At 70.9% G+C, this 14,840-nt stretch overlaps 1 protein-coding gene across 7 annotated transcripts in view; it reads right to left on the reverse strand.

Annotated features, from left to right (window-relative positions):
- NFIC (nuclear factor I C) overlaps window positions 1-14,840 on the reverse strand; it is a 53,166-nt gene that overhangs the window by 17,385 nt on the left and 20,941 nt on the right. The gene's annotated exons all lie outside the window — the stretch shown is intronic.

Below are 14,840 nucleotides of genomic sequence, written 5' to 3' on the forward strand. Positions count from 1 at the left end.
TCCGTTATGCAATACGGTTCGGTGCCGTAATGGCCCCTCCACGCCCTGCGCTCGCTCGCCAGCGCTCGCCGTGCCGCTGGGCGGCGATTAAGGAGCCGCCGCGGCCGCCGGGGCCTCCTGCCCGCCGACGCCGGTAATGGAGGAAGCTCCCGGCCGCCGGCGCCGCGGAAGCGCCCCGGCGGCACCGCCGCGGCGGTGGGGGGGGAGGGGGGAATCGCTGCTCCCTTGCTGCTCTTGGAAGCGCCGCGGCGGACCCGGGCCCGGAGCGGTTCGCCCCGGCGGCGCGACGCAGCGCGGCGCACCCCACGGGCCGACCTCGCGGCCCGCGGGACGCCGGCGTCGTCGCTCGAGGCTCCCAGGCCGCCCCACGTTTGCACAGCGCCTTGGGAGGCCTCTCCCCGCTTCGCCTCCGCTCGTCCCCAGCACCCCGCGATGCCGGTGCCGGCCCCCCGGGCTCCTTGCAAGAGCCGCGCTGCAAAGAGCCGGGCTCCGTCTGAGGGGAGCGGGCAGCTCGTCCCCCACCCCGTTCCCCGTAACGCCCGCGGTCCCCTCGCGCGGAGGGTGGCGGCGGCGGCGGCGGCCACGTGTCGGCAGGGGCGTGCGGGAGCGCACGCGTGCAGGGCGCAGAAACGCGCCCCTCCCCGTCTCCGCCGGCTCCTGCAGGATATGTGGCAATTCTCCGCTTCCTGCAGAAACGTAACCCTCGGCGCTCCGGCCCGCGGGCCGCGCACGGCCACGCCGGCTGTTATCCCAGCATCCTGGAGCGATTCCGGCCTCGCCGCTTCCTCCAGTTCCTCCAGCCGTTGGGCGGCGTGACGCACGCTGCCGCTTCGTTTCCGGTCCCGCTGCCTGGGAATTACCCTCTCCGGACGCCCTGTGCGCTTTGCTGGGCCCGGCTCCTTGCCTCCCACCTCCCCGCGGCTTGGCCGAGCGCGGACCGAGCGGCGCAGGCCCCCGGCGCTCCGCAGACGCCCCGCAGTGCCGCACGCACCGAGCGGAGCGGGTTGAGGGATCCGCACCGCGCCGGAGCCCGGCCGGGCCCTCCCTGGGGCGGGGGGCAGCGTCCGACGCAGCCTGGAAGGGGAAGAAACTCCATGGTCGCCGCCGCCGCCGGGCGAGGTTTCCACCGGGGAGAGCCGTCGTGCCCGGGGAAACCTCCACTACAACCTCCCCCCCCCCGCCGCCCTTCCCCTTCCCGCGGCAGAAACGCCCTGGCGCAGGGCGGCCTGCAGCCCGGCACGGCCTGTCCCCGCTCCATCTTATCTAAAAATAATCCGCCTCCCCGGGCAGCCGTGCAGACGCTGAGCTCAGCGGTATTGGTTTCTCCAGCATCCTGCGCTGCATTTGCCAGCAGTCGCCCTCCCTCTCCCCAGCTCCCGTGGCGAGGGGCGGCCGGGCCCGCGCTGGCCGCGAGGAGGGAGAAGCCAGGAGGTGCCGGCGCTCCGGTGCCGACGAGCGGCACTCAGCATCGTTCCCAGGGAGTTTCCCGGCTCGCCGGGCCCCATGGCCTCTCCCCCCGGGGGTGGCGGCGGCGGAGGTTGCAGCACGGCCGCCGGCGAAGTGACCGCACAGGGATCGCGCCGGGGCCCGAGCCCCTGCCGCCCGCCGCCGGTGCCGCCGCCGCCGGTGCTGCCGCCGGTGCCGCCGTGCCCGGAGCCGGGGGTGGTGCCGCCTCCCCGTCCCCGCCACGGGCGCCGCGGGAACGCGCCGTGGAAGCCGCTCTTCAGCAGAGCATCCTTCCCGCCCCGAGCCGAGAGCCCCGGCCCGCCGGCCGGCCTCCCGCGCGCCCCGGCGGGGCCAGGCGCCTTTTCGAAGCCCTTCCAAAACTTCCATGATTTTTGTTGTTGTCGTTGTTTTTTATCCCCCCCCCACCGCTCCTTCGTCCCTCTTTTCTCTTGCTCCCTCCATCCTCCTCCTCCTCCCACCTGTTTGGCCTTCGGCATTTTCCTTTCGCAGCTTTGGCTGATGCCGGGAAAAGGCTGAGACAATCCAAACAACGCAGTCAAAACACAGCGGCCCAGCGTTGCCAACCAGCCTGCTGGGGGGGGTTCTTTTTTCTTTTTTTTTCCTTTTTTTCTTCGTCCCCCCACTCTTCCCCCCCCATTTTTTCCTCTCCCCTTTCACGCGCTTCTCCCCAGACCCCTTGCCGCCCGCGCGCGGCGGTCCCCTCCGCCCGGGAGGCGAAGCCGAGCGAGCCGCCGGGGTCCGCGCACCGCCAACGCCCCGCCGCCCCCCGAGCCCCCCCCCACCCCCCCGCCCCGGGGCCCGCTCGCCTCCGCGCAGCCATTTTGTCGGCCTCCCCTCGCCGCGGCCCGTCTCCCCCGTGCCGGCCCGACAGCCATTTTGTGCCGGCGCGCCTTGGCGCGGGCGCCGGGCCAAGCCGGAGGCGGGTGGTGGGAGGGGGGAGGCGGCGGGAGGGGGGGGGTCCCGCCGCCGCCGCCGTCCCGCCGCTGCCGCGGCTGGCTCTCCATCCATCCCGGCGCGCGGGGGCGAGGGGAAGCGTGCGGGGCGGCGGGCTGTGGGAGGGAAATATTTTGGCCTGCTGCCCTTGCTCCCCCCCCCCCCGCCATGTTGTCCCTCTCCCTCACGTGCCGCCCCCCCCCCCCCACCCCCCGCGCCGGCGGCCATTTCGGGCGCGCGAGGGGCGAGCGTCCCGCGCCCCCCGCCTCGCTCGCGCCCGGCCCCCCGCCTCGCCTCGCGCGCCGCGTTTCCTCCAGGCAGCCATTTTAGGGAGCGCAAATTCCTCCGGCAGCCGGGGAGGGATGCAGGGAGCCGGGCGGTGGAGGGGGGCCGCCGGCCCGGTGCCAGGCGAGGCCTGCAGGGGCGGCGGGGACGGGGAGCGGGGCAGGGGGGGTTTCTTTTCCTTTTTTTATTCCCCACTCCCCCCCCTCCTCCTTCTCTCCATCTCTCCGTTTTCCCTTTTCTTCAGAAAAACGCGTCACGCTCCCAGGCGGGGAGGGAGGAGGCGGCGGCAACGGGACAGACGGGAACGGGTGCCAGGGAAGCGGGAGGCGAGGCAGGAGAGAGCGGCCCCGGTGGTGTCCGCTGGGGACGGGGCGCGAAGGGGCGCGAGGCGGCGGCGGCGGCGAGCCCCGGGGCGCCGGCGGGCGCGCGCACAGGCGCTGCTGGACGCGGCGCGCCCTCCCCTCCCTCGCCTCTTAAAAAAACAAATCTCGCAGCGGCTCTGGAAGTGGTTAGCGATGGAGGCCTGCCAAGGCAACGGGGCGGCGTCTAGTGGTTAGAGCCGAGAGACCGGCGGAGCGGGCCGTTCCCCCCCCCCCCCCCCCCCCCGCACCCGCTGCGCCTCCCCGGCCCCCGCGGCGAGCCGGCAGCGCTCCGGGCGAGCGGGGCGCCCGGCCGCTGGGAAACCCCGCCGGGACCCGGAGGCGCCCGCGCGGCCCTTTGCTCACCTCGAGACAACCCGCGGGCTCCCTTTGCTCGCCCCGAGGTGCCCCGCGGCCTTTCGCTCTCCCTGAGGTGCCCCGTATGGTCCTTTACCCACCACAAGATACCCCAAACAGCCCTTCACTCACCCTGAGGTACCCTACACTGCCCTTTGCTCCCCCCCCGAAGACACCCCACATGGTCCTTCCTGCCCTGAGATACTCCTCACAGCCTTGCACTCACCCCAAGATGCCCCACGCAGTCCTTCGCTCAACCCCAGATACCCTGCGTGGTCCTTTGCTCAGCCCAAGATGTCCAAATTGTCCTTCATCCACCCCAAGATGCCCCACATGGCCCTTGGCTTACTTTGACATACCCTACATGGTCCTTCACCCACCCCAAGATACCCTACATGGTCCTTTGCTCACCCCAAGATGCCCAAATGGCCCTTCATCCACCCCAAGATGCCCCACATGGCCCTTTGCTTACTTCAAGACACCCTACACGGTCCTTCAGCCACCCCAAGATACCCTACACGGTCCTTTGCTCACTCCGAGATGCCCAAATGGTCCTTCATCCACCCCAAGACACCCCACACAACCCTTCACCCACCCCAAGATACCCCACGCAGTCCTTTGCCCACGTCAAGATGCCCCACATGGTCCTTCACATGCTCTGGGACCCCCGCATGTCCTCCCCCGCCCCAAGGGTGCCCGCAGAGCCTGGGCACGAAGCGGGACCTCGTGGCCAGCCGCCGGGGCTAGTGGCCGCTTGCCGGGGGCTGCTCCAGCGGCCCACCAGCCATGCCAGGCACCGCGTCGCAGGCTCGCCGCGCAGCAGGGCAGCCCCCCGCTCGGCTCCCGCGGCCCCAAAACCCGCCCAGGCCCGGAAGGCAGGCGCAGCGCTGCAGGCTGAGCCGTCCCGGCGCGGGCTGCGGCTCTGCCCGCGGCGCTCAGAGACCCGACAGCAGGAGCGTCGCCCGCCCCGCAGCCCGGCCAAGCTGCAGAAATAAAAACGCAGGCGCGAGCAACGGGGGCCGCCGTCGGGGCGCCCGGCAGAGGCGCCGAGCGGGCCTGGAGCTGCGCCAGGCTGGGATCCCCCCCCCGCCATCACCCCCACCTCCGTGCCCTTCCCTCCCTCGGGAAAGTGCTCGGCACCGGGTGCCGAGCCGGATTTCGGTGCGGGTACCCGGCGGGCTCCCCAGCTACTGGGGAGTGTCACGGCTGCGCCGTGCGAGCTGCCAGCACATTTCTGGCTGCCTCCTCCGGAGCGGAGCCCGGGCCAGGCGCTGCGCTCGGCCGCCATGTGACTGCTGCCTGCGGACGGCCAGCGCCTGCTAAAATGGCGATGGCATCGGCGAGCTGCCGGCGCGGGGTCGGCGCAGCGGCCGCGGGGGGCCGAACGCCCCACATCGCGCCACCCCGTGCCGGCAGGGCCGGGCTCCTTCCTCCGGTGCCAATGCAAAAAGCCCCAAAGCGCCGCCATTGCCTCCCGCTCCAGACCCGGCTTCCCCGGCGCCCCACGGAGACGCTTGCTTTGCATCTCCCGGCCGCTCCGGGAGACGCACGCCGGGGCCTGGGTTCACGGCGGGTCTGCGGCGCCGGCTGCTGTGCACCGCCCGGCGGCTTCCCTGCGCCCGGCGTCGCCCCGCCGTGCCCCCGCGCCCCGCGGAGCTGATGGATTTGACCCGACGTCTTCCGCGTATTCATCACAGGCACCTTTAATCTTTAACTGCCAAGCGGCTCCTTTCCCGGTCGGCTCACGCACCCGCCCCAGCCCTGAACATCCCTGGAAAAGCCCCGGTTCGGGCTGGGCTTTCCCAGCCCGGCTCCCACCCTGCATCCTTTGCCTCCTGGGTGCCAGGGCTGTGTCACTGGTGGTGGGGGGAGAACAGAGGTAAGGGGCCTTGGATCCCAGTGCCAGGGATCCCCAGGATCCGGGCTACTATGCTGCGGTGCCTGGACCAAGAGGGAAGGGATGGGGCCAATGGGGCATCTCTCCCGCCCCTCACCGTGGCGCCTGGCCTCCCTGCTTGGAGGTGCTCCCGGTGGCAAGAGCAGCACCGCTCTGGATAGAGGGATCCGTAAGTGCACATGAGTCCTGGAGCCGGGGATTTAGGGAGAAATAACCCCCCAGGGTGGCGTGTGCTTTACCCTCAGCGCCCGGGCTGTACCGACGCAGCCGTCACCGCCAAAATCGGCAGCGGGCACAAAAGGGAGCGGAGCTGCCAGCAGCGTGCAAGGCAAGGGGAGCGCGCGACCCTCGGCGGCGGCACCGCCCCGCTGCCCGAGCCAGGCGGCGTGGAGGAGCCCGGCGGGGGAAGGGGTTAAGCGCCCGGTCCCCCTCCCACTGCGCCGAGCGAGCGGTGGGGGGAGATCTCAGTGCCCAACAGGTCGATAGCTTGTTCTCTTAAAATAGAAAAGTGTGTGTGTTGGGACGGCGAGGGGGGGGAGCGGCGAGGGCTGCCCGGGCTGCCCGAGCGCGCTGCAGCCTGGATCGATGCCACCCATTGAATTATGGATCCCTTGGCACACAGGGCCTGTTCCCAAGCGGGCTGGGCTGGCACCGAGCCGCCCGCCCCCACGGTGACTTCATGCCCCTCGGCGCGTGGGAACGGCCCCCTCGCCCATCTCCTCCATCGGGGACCCCCTCCACCACCCCGCCCCCGCTGCACCCCCCGCCAGGACCAGGAGACAGCGGAGCCCGGAGACGCGGCAGCAGGAGCCAGGCTCCCCCAGGGAAGAAGCGCTGAGCCACCCCGCGCCGCGGCTCGCGGGGCTGCTGGGGGCTCCTTGCCGCTGGGGCCGGGGGGCTGGTACCCCAGCCCCCGGCGGCTGCCAGGCCCTGGCACGAGTTGCGTGAGAGCCCTGGCTCCGTGCCCGAGCACTTACGGTAACAGGGCACGGATGTTACCGGCAGCGGAGCGCGGCAAGGGGCGCAGGCGCAGAGATGCTGGAAGATGCTCGGGGGCTGGCAGAGCTGCCGGCCGCCGCCGGCGAGGGCAGCCCTGGCCCCTTGGCGAGGGCAGCCATGGGGACGGCAGGTTTCCGTCTTTCCCCATCTTCTCCACCTGACTCTGCTCAACTGAGAGAGGGCTCAGCGCCGGCAGGCGCAGCGACAAGCACCCGTGCCTGCAGGCTCCTCCTCTGTGCCTCATTTTCCCCTGGCACCGATTCAGCTGTAATTCCTCTGGGACAAGGCCTGTCCCTCCCTCTGTGTCTGTGCGGCCCCAGCACCCTCAATCTGAAATGGAACTGGTGCACAGCCCTTGATGGGTCTGTGCATCTGCCCCTCAGCAATGGTGTGCATCACTAGGGCCCAGAGTGAACAGCCTAGTTGGGACGGAGGAAGCATGGAGACATAGGGGAGCCTGGTCCGTACGAGGCACTCAGACCCCGAGTGAGGGTTGAGAAGAGGCTGGAGGAGGTGATTAGCACTTGGGATCCCTCTCTCCACCCTCCCCCCCCCACCCCGCCAGCTCCCCCAGGGCCCCCCTTCGCCGTCGGGGCTCGGCAGCTTCATTAACACTCGTCTAAGCGGCTCTGCCCGTCTCGCTCTCACACAGGCTAAAGTAGCCCTTACATAAAACCCGGAACAGACCCACTTGTGTAACCTCCTCTTATATAATACCCCGAGAAACCCTGTGTGCTCCGGGTAAATCCCAGCTGAACCCGGCCCCGGTGGCCATGCTGGCTGAGCTGATGTGTCAGGATCCCTCTGGGATCCCTCTGCCTAACGCGCAGCTCTGCCGCCCCAGGGCTGGGGGCTCATCCCTGCCTGTGCCTGGCGGGATGCGGCGCTGCCAGGGGTGAGAGGAGCTCGCTGGGTCTCCGCCTGGCCTCTTGGAGGCCTGGGAGTGCAGAAATAGCACCGGGCGGCAGCTTCCCCGCGGAGCAGCCTGCGGCTGGGGCTGCGGTTGGGACCCGAATGCAGCTCTCCGGGTGCCGAGCGTGCCGTCCCTCCCGGCCCCCCCTGGGGTGGGCTGGGAGGGTGGGAGGCATTTCCCAGCGCCAGGCGCCGCTTTGGCATCCCCCTGCGCATCCCACTTCCCAGCTGCCGCGCCAGGGTGGGGGCAGGCAGCTGGGACGAGACGGGCCGGGGCACTGCTCCGGGGAAGCTCGCAACATGTGACCCCCCACTACGGGGGCTGCAGCGCGGAGGAGGGGGCTGCCGGGGGCCGTCATGGCGCAGGGCACGGTTGGTGCCGCCGGCATCGATACCCCTCTCCGCGCCGCCGCGACACTGCCCCGGGGAAGCTCGCAGCACCCCCGCCGGGCCCCGGAGAAGCCCCAAGGGGCCGGGGAGAGCGCAGCGGCGCGGAGCGAGCCAGCGGCGTGCGGGAGACGCTCCCCCACTGCCACGTTAGCCGGCTGCAGCCAGCTGGCCGAGGCGGGAGGCCGGGGAGGCGCGAGCGCGGCGGCGGCCGCCGGCGCCTTTAAGCGCCTCCGTGCTGGGAGCCGGGCGGGCTTGTCCTCGCCTGACCCCCGGGCGCCATCGGGAGATGGCAAGGGCCGGCCGCGCCATGCGGGAACCCTCCGCCGCCCCCCGCGCACCGCCGCCGGCGTTTCTGCCGGGCCTGGGCCTCTGCCCGGGGGCCGGCGAGGCGCCCGGGCGCGCGGGGGGCAGCGGGCGCCGGGCTGAGCCGGGCCACCGCACTGCCCTCGGGGCTGCGGCTGCGGGTTCTCCGCCCGGGAGGGACCCCCAGGCCTGGCTGCGGCACGGTGCCGCCGGCGATGCCCGGCCCGCTGGGCCCCGAACCCGCCGGAGGAGAGAGAGGGAGGGAAAGAGAGAAGGAAGGAAGGAAAAGAAAGAGAAGGAAGAAAGGAAGAAGGAAAGGGAAAGTGATAATGAAGGAAAGAAAGAAGGTAGCAACAAGGAAAATGAAAGGAAAAGGATGGAAGGAAGAGAGAAGGAAAGAAAGGAAGGGAGGGAAAGAGAAAAAGAAAGAAAGAATGGGAAAGGGGAAGGGGAAGGGAAGGGGAAGGGAAGGAAGAAGGGAAAAGAAATAAGGAAAGAAGGAAGGAAAGAAAAATGTAAAGAAAGAAAGAGGAAGGAAGAAAATGTGGGAGGCAGGAAAGAAAAGGAAAAAAGGGAAGGAAGGAAAAGAGAAGGGGAAGGAAGAGAGAAAGAAAGGGAAGGAAGAACGGAGGCTGGGAGGATGGAAGAAAAGGCGAGATGAAGAGGAGGAGGAGGGATGCGATGGCAGAGGGAGAGGACCCAGCGAGGAGGGAGGAGGCAGGGAGGTGGCGCAGGGCTGGGGCAGTGTGTGCGGTGCCGGGAGGGTCCGGCCACGCCATGCCACGCCACACCACGCCACACCAGGCCACGCCACGCCACGGGCCCCGGCCGCCCCCCGGCGCTGCCCGCCTCGGCCACCGCCACCTGCCGCCATCTGCCCCGGCTGGGCCGTGCCAGCTGCCGCAGCCTGGCATTGCACTGCCTGCGGCAGCCTGGCAGCTGCCGGCCGGCTCGGGCGCCCGCCGGTGCCAAGGCTGAGCCCCCGCGGCAGCTGCTGCAGGGAGGGGGGCCGTGGGCGCCAGGGCCGCCATCGGCTCCGGCCCCCTCCCCGCTACGTTGGGGGCACAGCCCGGCCCCGCAGCGCGGCCCCACAGCACAGCACGCTGCCGGCGGGCTCTACGGCACGGCTGGAGCTGTGGCACGGTCCCTCGGCGTGACCACGTTGCCAGGCTGTGCCGGGCTGGGCCTCCCCGTGATGCACGTGCGTGTTTGCACCATGCACGGTGGCGCCGGCATCCCTCCCAGGGCTCTCTGGGAATATCCCTGCCCGCAACCCCGCACCGAGGCCGGCGCGCGTCCGTCGCCATGCACGGGTACCGCAAGCCAGCTGGCGCCCTGGAGGGGGGGCTCGCGCTAAACCCGGGGCCATGGAGCACGCCGGCCCGCAAGCACCTCCCTGGGCAACACCGCACGGGGCCGGCAGGGAGCAAGCGGGCTCCGGCAGCACGGCACGCGGTGCCACGGCCTCGCTGGGCTTTGCGGGCTGGCTGAGCCCCCGGCGCGGGCAAACCCCCAGCGCGGGCAGCTGCGGCGGCGGGGAGCTGGGGGCCGGCTTGGCAGGGGCATCCCGGCAGGGCCCGGGCTCCAGCTGTCCGTGCCAGCCCCGCCACCGGGAAGTGTCGCCGCGGGAGCATTAACACGCCGGGGGCTCGGCGGCGTCTGTTCCCTCCGTGCCCGCTGCCGCCGGCGGGCCCCGAGCCGGGAGGGAGCGAGCCGCTGGCATCTGCTCCCCCAGCTGTCCCCTCGCTCGCACGGCACGGAGCCGGGCGCCCGGCCAGGATGGCAACTGCAGGCCCCGGGGAGGGCACGGCGCTTGCCAGCGCGCGCGGGGCGGGTTGGGGGGACGGGGCGGGTGGCGGAGGCGGCGGACGGCAGGTGCTAGCGAGACAAACTCCCGCTCATCTTTTATTCATCGGGCGCTGAATGGCGCTGGAACAGCTCCGGCGGGCGGGTGCCCCCTCCTCTCTGCCACTGCCCCCCGCCCGGGGGCACCCGGCGTCACCCCTTGCCAGGCCCCGACGCCGACCCGATCGGCATCACAGCCCGGCCGCGCCGCGCCTCTGCTCCGCTCCCCCCGGCAGCAGCGGCAACCTCTCGGGCCACGTCCCGCGGGGCTGAGCACGGAGCCGCTCGCTCCGCTAGTGACGCCACGGCCGGCCCCGCTCCCCGCCCTGCGGCACGCAAGTGGCTCCGCTCGGGCCCGCGGGTGCTCCGGGAGCCCCCGGCGGGTGCCGGGTGCTGGGGCCGGGCTGCCGGCGCGCTCCCTGTCTCCCGCGCGCCGCCGGCTCGGCGTGTGCTGCAGGAGAGCCGGGGGAGCCCTGACCTCTCCAAGGTCGCCGGCAAATCGATTCGGAGCGGCCTTCAGCCGTGCCGGGCATCTCCGCCGCCGCGGCAGAGGCGAAGGGAGAGGGGGCAGCGCCGCGGGACCCGAGCGCAGCTGCTCGCAGGCCGGACACGGGCCGCCGCGACGCTGCGGGGGGCCGGGGAGCGCTGGGCTCACCGGAGCCCCGGCACGGCCCCTCGACAGCCCCCCGACTCCGCACTCCGCATCCGCCGCGGCGCGCAGCTCCCCCAGGCAGGAAGCCGCTCGGGGTAGATTCTCCGATGTCTAATACGGTCGTGCCTTTTGCAGAGGGAGTCTTCTCCAGCGGCCTCTGCCTATCTCAAGGAGCTCGGCGCCGGCTTTCCCGCGCACTGCAGCCGTTTAGCTGGGAATAGAGATACCTGGCGGGGGGGGGGGTTGCATGCGTGTTTATCTGCCCGCCGGGGGCGGGGGGGAGAGGGGGTTATCAGGGCCGGCCTGTCTGCGAGTGCCCGGTGCACGTCTGCGAAAGGCAGAGCCCAAATATTGTCCACCCTGTCAATCTCTTTGCAACCGTGCTGATAAATATTTGTGCGCGGGCTGCCGGAGCGGGGCTGCCCGGGGAAACGCCTGATCCTCCATCTGGAGGGACCGCGCAGACGTTTGGCACGGCCGCCCTGGCACGGCCATCAGGCGTGCTCAGGACGAGAGGCCTGGCACAGGCTCGGCGGCAGATTGGTGCCATCTGCCTCGCCTGCCTCCAGCCAGCGGCGAGGCTGGTGAGGGGAGATAACGGGCTGCCAGGCTCGGGGAGGCTACAGACGCGCTGGCACGGAGAGGAGCTCCCTGCCTCCCCGCGCTGCCTGCGGGCGCTGCCCGCGCTCGGCGCCGCCGAGGAGAAAGGCTGCTTCTTGCCAAGGCCGCCGCGAGTGAGGTGCCGCTCTCGCGCCCGCTGCCCTGCCCTTTCCTTCCCGGCACCCATCTGCCGGGCCACGCCGCGGGGTGCTCCCCAGACAGCGATCCCAAGGGTCCCCGGGGTGCAAGGACAGAGGCAGGGAGGGACTGGCTGTGCTCACCCACCGGACACCCCCGGGGGAAGCTCGCAGCACGGGGTGCACGCTGAGCACAGCCACTGCCAGATCGCCAGCACCCCGCGGGGAGCTCGGGGTAAGGGAGCACCCCGAAAGGGCAGAGGGGCTGGGACCCCCCCCCCCCAACTCTCTCCACTCGCTTCCCTCCAGCTCCCAGACCCCATCTGCTCCCCTGGCCCCGATCCAGCACTGGGCTGGGATGCGGGGGGCACAGGGATGGGGGCTGCCGGGAAGGGGGCTGCAGGGATGGGGGCTGCAGGGATGGTGGGTGCAGGGGTGGGGGATGCAGGGGTGGGGGTGCAGGGTTGGAGAGTGCAGAGATGGGTGCATAGGGACAGGACTGCAGGGATGGTGGGTGCAGTGCTGGGGAGCGCTGGGATGGGGGTGCAGGGATGGGGGTGCAGGGTGCAGAGATGGGTGCACAAGGATGAGAGGCACCGGGATGGGGGTGTGGGGATGGGGATACAGAGATGGGAGTGCAGGGATGGAGGTGCAGGGTGCAGTGATGGGTGCACAAGGATGGGAGGTGCCGGGATGGGGGTGCAGGGGTAGAGATATAGAGATGGGGGTGCAGGGACTGGGGCGCAGGGACTTGGGGTGCGGGGGAGCTGGCTGCTGTTGTAGGGAGCAGCTGAGGAGGAATCTCTCCGTAATGCTTCGAAGGTCCTGGCACAATCAACTGGGGAGATTGATTACCATTTTACTGCAATGCTTTTGACTTTCACCAGCGACCTCCGAGCTTCCCCCCCCCCCGCACGCCCAGCTCTGGGCTGCAGCGCCAACCCCTCCCCCACTGCAGTGCGCAGAGCCCAGCCCTGCACCCAGCCCTGCACCCAGTCCTGCAAGGAGGACTGCACCTACCCTTGCACCCAGTCCTGCACCCAGTCCTGCAAAGAGAATTGCACCCAGTCCTGCACCCAGTCCTGCACCCAGCCCTGCAGAGAACTGCATCCACCTCTGCACCTAGTCCTGCACCCAGCCCTGCACCCAGTCCTGCAAAGAGAACTGCACCTACCCTTGCACCCAGTCCTGCACCCAGTCCTGCAAAGAGAATTGCACCCAGTCCTGCACCCAGCCCTGCACCCAGTCCTGCAAAGAGAACTGCACCTACCCTTGCACACAGTCCTGCACCCAGCCCTGCACCCAGTCCAGCAAAAAAAAAAAAAAAAAAAAAGAAAAGAACCCAGCCCTGCACCCAGTCTTGCAAAGAGAACTGCACCCAGTCCTGCACCCACTGCTGCATCCAGCCCTGCAATGAGAATGGTATCCAGGCCTGCACCCAGTCTTGCACTGAAAACTGCACCCAGACCCGGTTCTGCACCCAGTCTCGCATCAAGAACTGAACCTGCACCTGGTTCTGCACCCAGCCCTGCACCCTGTCCTGTACCAGTCTAGCTCTGCACCTGGTCTTGCACCAGCCCTGCACCCAGCTCTGCACCCAAGACAAGCTGGGAACCCACGAGCCTGCTGGGCTCAGCAGGGTGCCAGGGGATGCCCCTGCTTGGGGCACGGTGAGAGGGGTGGGGGGGATTCAGGCTGGGGGGAGGTGTTGAATGCTGGCAAGGGGACCCAAGCATCCGGCTCTGGCCTGCACCCCGCACCCCCAGGGCGGCGGGGGGACGGGGCAGCGGCGCAGGCACCCAGGCACGGTGGCTCCAGCACCCTGCTGCTCCTGCGCCCACAGCACGGCCCCGGGGTGCCCCCCCAGCCCCAGGCAACACCGCACCGTGTGTCTCCCTGGGTCCCCGGCACCCCAGCCCCAGCATCCCCATCTCATCCCCCTCACCCCACAAATCACCCGGCGCGTATTAATCCCAGATGCCCTCAGAGCCGCAGCGGGGGCTCCCGTGGCCCCCGCGACACCCCCGCCTTTCCCACGGCCCCCGTGGCACCCCGGCTCTGCTTGGATTGGAGCCATCCGGCTGGATTTATGACCCCCCTGGGGGTGCCGCTGCCCCCCATCCCTGGGGGCTCCCCGAAGGGATGCGCCTGGGCAGGGGGCACCTGGGTCCCCGGGTGAGCCGGGGCGACGCAGCTCCAGCCAGCGGCGCTGTGCGCCCTCCCCGGACCCCCTCCCTCCCAGCTCTCGCTGGGGCTGGACGTGTGGGTCCGGCCGTACCCGGAGCTGTACGCCTGGGCAGCTGCATTGCTGCCCCTCACCCTTGGCATCACTTGTGCCTCAGTTTCCCCACGTGCAGCAGAACAGCAGGGGACACAGGAGGCCGTCGGGTCTTGCAGGCATCATGATGGGGGGCAAAACCGAGCGCTGCAGCGCAGAGCATTGGTCGGGGGCAGGGGAGGGGGAGACGAGAAGCTGAGCTCCCCCCGCCCCCCCCAAACCGCCGCGACCCTCCGCGGGGAGGGCAGGGCTGCGGGGGCTCCCCCGCCGGCCTCCCCTCCCGCGCGTTGCCAGAGCAGCGGCTGGAAAATTGTGCTGACGCCAGCGAAACGGGGCGGCCGGGCGCAGGCGGGGGAGCCGCGCCGACGTGCTCCGGCCTGATAACGGGGGGCTGCCGGGGGGGAGCGGGGAGGCGGCGGGAGGGGGGGCAGCTGGGGCGGCGTTGGGGCTGCTGGGGCCGAGGGGGGCGCAGAGGGGGGCATTAGGCGGTGGCGGGACAGCCAGGGTGCGGAGGGGGAACACGCGCGGGAAGGAGGGTGCGCGGGCGGCCGGGGGCACGGAGGGCGCCCGCCGCCTCCTGCCTCAGTTTCCCCCCCCCGCCGTGGCTGCGGCCGCGGCGGGCGCCGGTCCCCCTTAACCGGGGCGCGGAGCGACCTTAACAGGGAAAGTGAGAGGCTGCCAGGCCTTATCAGAGCGTATTTACAGCCGCCGTGTTCCCAATTAGGCGGTCAGGTGACTCCGGGCTGCTGGGGACCCAGACGCCGGGGTCAAGGTCGGAGGCGGCGGGTGGCGAGAGGGGGGCGTTTGCCGGCCGCCCGGGGACACCCGGCGCAGATGCGGTGCCCCCCCTGGCACGGCACGGCACGGCACGTGGCACCCCACCACCGAGCATCCCCAGTGCACGGCACCCAGCGCCCAGGTTCAGCCCAGCACCCCATTCCCCGCCCCACATGCACCCCGTTACCCAGCACCCTGCCCTGCACGTGGCCCCCCACCCACCCTGACCCAGCCTGGCGCGGGGGGCACCCAGCACCGCCGCCGGCCCTCCCCTGGATGCTGCGGGCATCCCGAGCTGGGCCCGGCCGGCTGCGTGGCGGGCACGGCACCAAGGGCTCTCCCCGCGCCCACGGCCGCCGCTGCCGCCGCGGGGGGCACGCCGGGGCCGCGCGTTTTGGGGAGCGATTGCCCGAATTGCGGTTGCAAGCTGCTAGCCGCGGAGGTGGCGATCTGCCCTTCGCCGGAGCAGCTCCCCGGGGAGACGGGGTGCCGCGCAGCGTGTCCGCTCCCTCGCCGGGCGGGGGCAGAGCCGCCTCCGGCCGCCGTGATTTACGGCCCCGTCAATCCCCTTCGTTGGGATTGCAGCCACCCGAGTGCCCCCCTCGGTGTCATTACGTGTCCTTGGGCCGCGGCCAGCGCCGGGAGCGCG

Source organism: Rhea pennata, chromosome 27 (genome assembly GCF_028389875.1).
Source record: "Rhea pennata isolate bPtePen1 chromosome 27, bPtePen1.pri, whole genome shotgun sequence".
Lineage (NCBI taxonomy): Eukaryota > Metazoa > Chordata > Aves > Rheiformes > Rheidae > Rhea > Rhea pennata.